This window comes from Macaca thibetana, chromosome 8 (genome assembly GCF_024542745.1).
Source record: "Macaca thibetana thibetana isolate TM-01 chromosome 8, ASM2454274v1, whole genome shotgun sequence".
Classification (NCBI taxonomy): Eukaryota; Metazoa; Chordata; class Mammalia; order Primates; family Cercopithecidae; genus Macaca; species Macaca thibetana.
Genome location: NC_065585.1, coordinates 15,368,114 through 15,376,644, shown reverse-complemented (window position 1 = coordinate 15,376,644; position 8,531 = coordinate 15,368,114). Strand labels below are relative to the sequence as shown.

At 43.3% G+C, this 8,531-nt stretch overlaps 1 pseudogene; it reads left to right on the top strand.

The window, feature by feature from the left end:
- The first annotated feature begins 1,475 nt into the window (after positions 1-1,475).
- On the top strand, positions 1,476-2,881 carry LOC126960639 (peptide chain release factor 1-like, mitochondrial; annotated as a pseudogene).
- Positions 2,882-8,531: the final 5,650 nt, after the last annotated feature.

Genomic DNA, 8,531 nt, shown 5'->3' with positions numbered 1-8,531 from the left:
GTGGCCCGATCTCGGCTCACTGCAAGCTCCGCCTCCCGGGTTTACCCCATTCTCCTGCCTCAGCCTCCGAGTAGCTGGGACTACAGGCGCCCGCCACCACGCCCGGCTTTTTTTTTTTTTTTTTTTTTTGTATTTTTAGTAGAGACGGGGTTTCACCATGTTAGCCAGGATGGTCTCGATCTCCTGACTTCGTGATCCACCCGCCTCGGCCTCCCAAAGTACTGGGATTACAGGCTTGAGCCACCGCGCCCGGCCTGAGCTTAATTCAAGAAGGAAAATGGGAATCCACCAGAATTGCGAAGGACATTCCAAATCCCGGGGAGGAGAACACCGGCCAACAGCCCCCATGACAGAGTAGGGCTGATCAAAGTGAGCGAAGCCTCAGTACGTGAGAGAGGCAGAGAACCCCGCTCTGTAAGTCACCTTTCCATGGGGATCCGAGAAAGACAGGCTGAGGGAGAGCACTTTGTTTCTCTCAAGCCGTGGAACTAACTTGGGGAGAGGTTTGAAGCCACCGTGAAGGAATGTGAATGGGAAAAGTCACAGACATATTCCCAGACTCAGGACTGAGATCAGGATGCCATTTTTAATCTAGGTGCATGCAAAGTCACCCATCCTTTGCTGACCAGTAGCATGACTGCACAGGCATTTTAGTCTTGGGTAAGAGATTGGAGCACCTGCTCTGGAGTGGGGTAGGAGCCTCCACAGTCAGAACTGTGGAAAGTGCCTCAGCAGTAGGTGCTAGAATTATTTTCTCCCCCATCACAGGTCTGGGGCAAGAGGAAAGCTGCTACAGCTGCAGTTTTATGTGGGCAGCAAGACTTCAGCCAAGGCTATCTTGGCAACCTGGAACCTGCCTGCATGTGCCATTGCTGGGTGCCCAGACTGCTCCTCTGAGATCATGGTGTAGCAGGGCCCTCTCCACTCCACCCTAGACAGAAGCCCAGGCATTCAGAGCACATTTGGCCTGGACCAGCAGCCTAAGCTGCCCCATCCCTCCTGGACATAGATTATGGTGCAACGGGGTCCTCACTGCTCTACGCCCAGGCAGATCTCCAGGCATTCAGAGCACCTGCTTGCCCAGATCAGCAGCCTGAGTCTCCTCACCCCTCTTGTGCAGAGATCTTGGTGCAGGGGGCCCTCTCTCCTCCACACTCAGACAGATCTCCAGCTATTTGGAACACCCACTCAACTTGATAAGCAGCCTGACCTGCCCTACTGTTTCTGTGCAGAGATCCTGGTGCAGAGGAGTCCTCTCTGCTACACACCAGGCGGATCTCCAGGCATCTGGAACATCCACTCTCCTGGATTAGAGTTCAGGCTGCCCCCCATCACCATACAGAGAACAGGGGACTGAGGAAGTTTTCCAGCTCTACACCTAGGCACATCTCTGGGTGCTTGGTGGTCACCCACTGGATTCTCCCTCAGCACAGGTGCTTGTGCCTGCCATCACAGGACCTGTAGGTGTACCCCCTATGAGCACCACCTCCCCCCAGGGGCTGAGCAGGGAGCTCAGGCCACTATGCATTCCACGAATCAGTTCATTGTCTAGGGCAACAGAGCTTCCTCCCATAAACAAGGATCAAGTATATACCCAGCCACACTGGCTGCACCAGCTCTTACCTATAAGCACCATCTACTGGCTTGTAGATCAAACTGCACAGTGTGATATAAAACTTGCTGAGGGCGCTGCCTGGTGGCTCTGGCCCCACAGGGGCCGTTGGCCCAGCCCCCCGGACCCCTGAGCTGCGGTAGCCTGCCGCTGGAGAGGCTGTTCGCCTGGGGCGGGCCCTTGCAGACCTTTCTCAAGCGCCAGGTGGGGTCTGAAGCCCATTTGAAGGTCAGGAGGCATGAGTTGTTGGCGGTGGTCAAGCTGCGGAACAAGAAGGAACAGGAGCTGCAGGAGACCGAGCACTTGCTGTATGATGAGGATGAATATTTAAGGAAACTTGCAGAGAATGAAATAACTCTGTGTTATAAAAAGAAATAACCAGTTGAAGCTTCAGAAGAAACAGATGAAAATGATTTGATCCTGGAAGTAACTGCAGGAGTTGGAGGTCAGGAGGCAATGTTGTTTACTTCAGAGATGTTTGATACGTATCAGCCATACGCTGCATTTAAAAGATGGCATTTTGAAACCCTGGAATATTTTCCAAGTGAAATAGGTGGCGTCAGATATGCATCTGCCAGCATTGGGGGTTCAGAAGCCTATAGGCCATGAAATTTGAAGGACGTGTGCGCAGAGTACAAAGAGTGCCAAAGACAGAAAAGCAAGGCCTCATCCATACTAGCACCATGACTGTAAGCAGTATTGCCCCAGCCTACTGAGATTAATCGGGTGATTAATCTGAAAGATTTGAGAATCGACACTAAGCAAGCCAGTGGAGCTCGGGGGGCAGCATGTAAATACCACAGACAGTGCTGTCCGGCTAGTTCATCTTCCAACAGGAAGAAGAAAAGGGATGAGAAGGAAAAGCAGTATTCCTTGAAAATAAGTAAAGAAGATTTTTCTATTAAAACTTTTTAATTCTTGTAACACTATTCAGGTGTTTCTGAATGTCAGCAAGAGAGATCTCAACTGAAAAATAAAGAGCTGACTATGAAAAAGTTATGTGTAAAACTATACAACATGTATCTAGAAGAAGAAATGAATAAAAAACACAGTGCTAGAAAAATTCAGATTGGAAGTAAAGGAAGATCAGAGAAAATAAGAACCTATAATTTTCCACAGAACCAGGTCTCAGATCACAGAATAAGCAAGTCACTGCATGATCTTGAAACTTTTATGCAAGGAGATTATCTACTGGATGAACTTGTTTGGTCATTGAAGAAATATGCTGATTATGAATCTTTAGTAGAAATTATTTCCCAAAAAGTTTAAGTTGATTTTTTATTCATATGCTTTTGTAGCTTAGAAAAATTCTACTGCAGCACATCCACGTAGTGTAAAAATACCATTATTCTCTTAAAAAACATGAGTTAACACAGTTGGAGGTAATATGCATATTCTGAAGTCATAGAAAATTTACACAGATCTCTTTCAATGCATTAGTAAAAACCATACAATATACAGATGGTCCTTGATTTACATTGTGGTTAATTCCCAATAAACCCATCATAAGTCAAAAATACCTTTAACATTAGCAACACCACAGTCTCCTACTTAATGACAGCTTGACTTAACAATTTTCCAACTTTACCGTGGTGTGAAAGATGTATGATTCATAAGTCCTAAGGAGCTCCTCGGCTTGAAATGGGTTTACATCCTGATAAACCCATCATAAAGTCAAAAAAAAACCTAAAACCATCATAAGCTGGTGGCCACCTGTTATCATGATATAGTGGTAAGTCTTGGACGCTTCTTTACAATAAGTAGACAAAGGAAAATCATCCTTTGTCCTGTTCTATGTAAATATTTAATGAATGATCCAAAATCAGTTTAAATCTTTATTATGAAAAACTTTAAACCTAAAGTAGTAGAAATATGACAGTAAATATTATATCCTAATATCCAGTCAGGAGACAGAAACCATACCATTAACTTGGACAGGGATAATTTTAATATAAAAAACTTTTAACTGATCATGGTATTAGCTATTAAGAGGGATAAAAGAGAGCTATAATGTCACAGGACTGGGAGTACTCAAGGAAGGAACATCCTTGGAAGGGGCTCCCCTTCCCCATGGTGAAGTCAGACCTAATGGAAAGGGTGTGGCTACTCACTGCTCAGTGATAGGGAAGTTCCCTGCCTTGCCCTGGGCCAGAGCTGGTGGGCAGCTGGTGGCTCAGGTTTGGAAGCAAACAACCTCACACCCTCGGGACTGGTAAGCCAGAAGCCTCCTGCTAGGGTGTGAGCAAAACTTGGACAGGAACTCTCAGTAGATGTTTGTGTTTGTCAAGGTTCTCCAGAGAAACTCCCTTAAAAGGATTGGCTTGTGTGATTATTATTAAGTCTAACAAGTCCAAAAGCTGGAGTGTGAGGCAAGAGGCTTGAGACCCACGAAAGCTGATGGTGTAGGTCCAGTCCAAAGGTATCTGTTGGAGGATTGTCTTTTTCTTGGAAGAGGACAGTCTTTTTTTCTCTTCAGGCCTTCACCTGACTGGATCAAGCCCACTAACATCAAGGAGGACACACCAACAGAGCCTTGCTCACTGCTAGCACAGTAGTCTGAGATTGACCTGCGAGGCAGCAACCTGGCAGGGGAGGGGGACGTGCACCATTGCTGAGGCTTAAGTAGGTAAACAAAGTGGCTGGGGAAGCTCGAACTGGGCAGATCCCACCACAGCTCAGCAAGGTCTATTGCCTCTGCAGATTCCACCTCTAGGGGCAGGGCATAGCTGAACAAAAGGCAGCAGAAACTTCTGCAGACTTAAACGCCCCTGTCTGACAGCTCTGAACAGAGCAGTGGTTCTCCCAGCACAGTGTTTGAGCTCTGAGAATGGAGAGACTGCCTCCTTAAGTGGGTCCCTGAGCCCCATGTAGCCTAACTGGGAGATACCTCACAGTAGGGGCCGATTGACACACCTCATACAGACAGATGCCCCCCTGGGATGAAGCTTCCAGAGGAAGGATCAGACAGCAACATTTGCTGTTCTGCAGCCTCTGGTGGTGATAACCAGGCAAACAGGGTCTGTAGTGGACCTCCAGCAAACTCCAACAGACCTGCAGCTGAAGGACATGACTGCTAGAAGGAAAACTAACAAACAGAAAGGAATAGCATCAACATCAACAAAAAGCACATACACATCAAAACCCCATCTGTAGGTCACCAACATCAAAGACCAAAGGTAGATAAAACCACAAAGATGGGGAGAAACCAGAGCAGAAAAGTGGAAAATTCTATAAACCAGAGTGTCTTTTCTCCTCCAAAAGATCACAGCTCCTCACCAGCAGCAGAACAAAGCTGGATGGAGAATGATTTTGATGAGCTGACAGAAGTAGACTTCAGAATGTCGGTAATAACAAACTCCTCTGAGCTAAAGGAGGATGTTAGAACCCATTGCAAGGAAGCTAAAAACCTTGAAAAAAGATTAGATGAATGGCTAACTAGAATCAACAGTGTAGGAAAGACCTTAAATGACCTGATGGAGCTGAAAATTGTGGCACAAGAACTACATGATGCGTGCACAAGCTTCAATACCCAATTTAATCAAGAGGAAGAAACGGTATCAGAGATTGAAGATCAAATTAATGAGATAAAGCGAGAAGAGGAGTTTAGAGGAAAAAAGAGTAAAAAGGAACAAACAAAGCGTCCAAGAAATATGGGACTATGTGAAAAGACATTTTATTGGTGTACCTGAAAGTGACGAGGAGAATGGAACCAAGTTGGAAAACACTCTTCAGGATAATACCCAGGAGAACTTCCCCAACCTAGCAAGGCAGGCCAACATTCAAATTCAGGAAATACAGAGACCACCACAAAGATACTCCTTGAGAACAGCAACCCCAAGACACATAATCGTCAGATTCACCAAGATTGAAATGAAGGAAAAAATGTTAAGGGCAGCCAGAGAGAAAAGTCGGGTTACCCACAAAAGGAAGCCCATCAGACTTACAGTGGATCTCTCAGCAGCAACTCTACAAGCCAGAAGAGGGTGGGGGCTAATATTCAACATTCTTAAAGAGATGAATTTTCAACCCAGAATTTCATATCCAGCCAAACTAAGCTTCATAAGTGAAGGAGAAATAAAATCATTTATGGACAAGCAAATGCTGAGAGATTTGTCACCACCAGGCCTGCCTTACAAGAGCTCCTGAAGGAAGCACTAAATATGGAAAGGAACAACAGGTACCAGCCACTGCAAAAACATTCCAAATTGTAAAGACCATTGATGCTAGGAAGAAACTGCATCAACTAACGGGTAAAATAACCAGCTAACATCATATGACAGGATCTAATTCACACATAACAATATTAACTTAAATGTAAATGAGCTAAATGTTCCAATTAAAAGACACAGACTGGCAAATTGGATAAAGAGTCAAGACCCATCAGTTTGCTGTATTCAGGAGACCCATCTCGTATGCAGAGACAGGCTCAAATAAAGGGATGGAGGAAGATCTACCAAGCAAATGGAAAGCAAAAAAAAGCAGGGGTTGCAATCCTAGTCTCTGATAAAACAGACTTTAAACCAACAAAGATCAAAAGAGACAAAGAAGGCCATTACATAATGGTAAAGGAATCAATTCAACAAGAAGAGCTAACCATCCTAAATATATATACACCCAATACAGGAGCACCCAGATTCATAAAGCAAGTCCTTAGAGACCTACAAAGAGACTTAGATTCTCACACAATAATAATGGGAGACTTTAACATTTCACTGTCAACATTAGACAGATTAATGACAGAAGGTTAACAAGAATATCCAGGACTTGAACTCAGCTCTGCACCAAGTGGACCTAATAGACATCTACAGAACTCTCCACCCCAAATCAACAGAATATACATTCTTCTCAGCACCACATTGCACTTATTCCAAAATTGACCACATACTTGTAAGTAAAGCATTCCTCAGCAAATGTAAAATAACAGAAATCACAACAAACTGTCTCTCAGACCACAGTGCAATCAAATTATAACTTAGGATTAAGAAACACTCAAAACTGCACAACTACATGGAAATTGAACAACCTACTCCTGAATGACTACTGGGTAAATAACGAAATGAAGGCAGAAATAAAGATGTTCTTTGATATCAATGAGAACAAAAATACAACGTACCAGAATCTCTGGGACACATTTAAAGCAGTGTGTAGAGGGAAATTTATAGCACTAAATGCCCACAAGGGAAAGAAGGCAAGATCTAAAATTGACACCCTAACATCACAATTAAAAGAACTAGAGAAAGCAAGAGCAAACACATTCAAAGGCTAGCAGAAGGCAAGAAACAACTAAAATCAGAGCAGAACTGAAGGAGATAGAGACACAAAAAACCCTTCAAAAAATCAATGAATCCAGGAGCTGATTTTTTGAAAAGATCAACAAAATTGGTAGACTGCTAGCAAGACTAATAAAGTAGAAAAGAGAGAAGAATCAAATAGACGCAATAAAAAAATGATAAAGGGGCTATCACCACCAATCCCACAGAAATACAAACTACCATCAGAGAATACTATAAACACTTCTATGCAAATAAACTAGAAAATCTAGAAGAAATGGATAAATTCCTGGACACATACACCCTACCAAGACTAAACCTGGAAGAAACTGAATTTTTGAATATACCAGTAACAGGCTCTGAAACAGGCAATAATTAATAGCCTACCAACCAAAAAAAGTCCAGGACCATGTGGATTCACAGCCAAATTCTACCAGAGGTACAAAGAGGAGCTGGTACATTCCTTCTGAAACTATTCCAATCAATAGGAAAAGAAGGAATCCTCCCTAACTCATTTTATGAGGCCAGCATCACTAACTCATTTTATGAGGCCAGCATCCTTCTGATACCAAAGCCTGGCAGAGTCACAACAAAAAAAGAGAATTTTAGACTAATATCCCTGATGAACATCGATGCGAAAATCCTCAATAAAATACTGGCAAACCGAATCCAGCAGCACATCAAAAAGTTTATCTACCATAATCAAGTTGGCTTCATCCCTGGGATGCAAGGCTGGTTCAACACACGCAAATCAATAAATGTAATCCATCACATAAATAGAACCAAAGACAAAAACCACATGATTATCTCAATAGATGCAGAAAAGGCCTTTGACAAAATTCAACAGCCCTTCATGCTAATAACTCTCAATAAACTAGGTATTGATGGGACGTATCTCAAAATAGTAAGAGCTGTTTATGACAAACCCACAGCCAATATCATACTGAATGGGCACAAACTGGAAGCATTCCCTTTGAAAACTGGCACAAGACAAGGATGCCCTCTCTCACCACTCCTATTCAGCATAGTGTTGGAAGTTCTGGCCAGGGCAATCAGGGAGGAGAAAGAAATAAAGGGTATTCAATTAGGAAAAGAGGAAGTCAAATTGTCCCTGTTTGCAGATGACATGATTGTATATTTAGAAAACCCCATCATCTCAGCCCAAAATCTCCTTAAGCTGATAAGCAACTTCAGCAAAGTCTCAGGATACAAAATCAATGTGCAAAAATCACAAGCATTCCTATACACCAATAACAAACAAACAAACAGAGAGCCAAATCATGAGTGAACTCCCATTCACAATTGCTACAAAGAAAGTAAAATACCTAGGAATCCAACTTATGAGGGATGTGAAGGACCTCTTCAAGGAGAACTAAAAACCACTGCTCAACGAAATAAAAGAGGACACAAACAAATGGAAGAACATTCCATGCTCATGCAAAGGAAGAATCAATATCGTGAAAATGGCCATACTGCCCAAGGTAATTTATAGATTCAATGCCATCTCCATCAAGCTACCAATGACTTTCTTCAAAGAATTGGAAAAAAACACTTTGAAGTTCATATGGAACCAAAAAAGAGCCCACATTGCCAAGACAATTCGAAGCAAAAAGAACAAAGCTGGAGGCATCATGCTACCTGACTTCAAA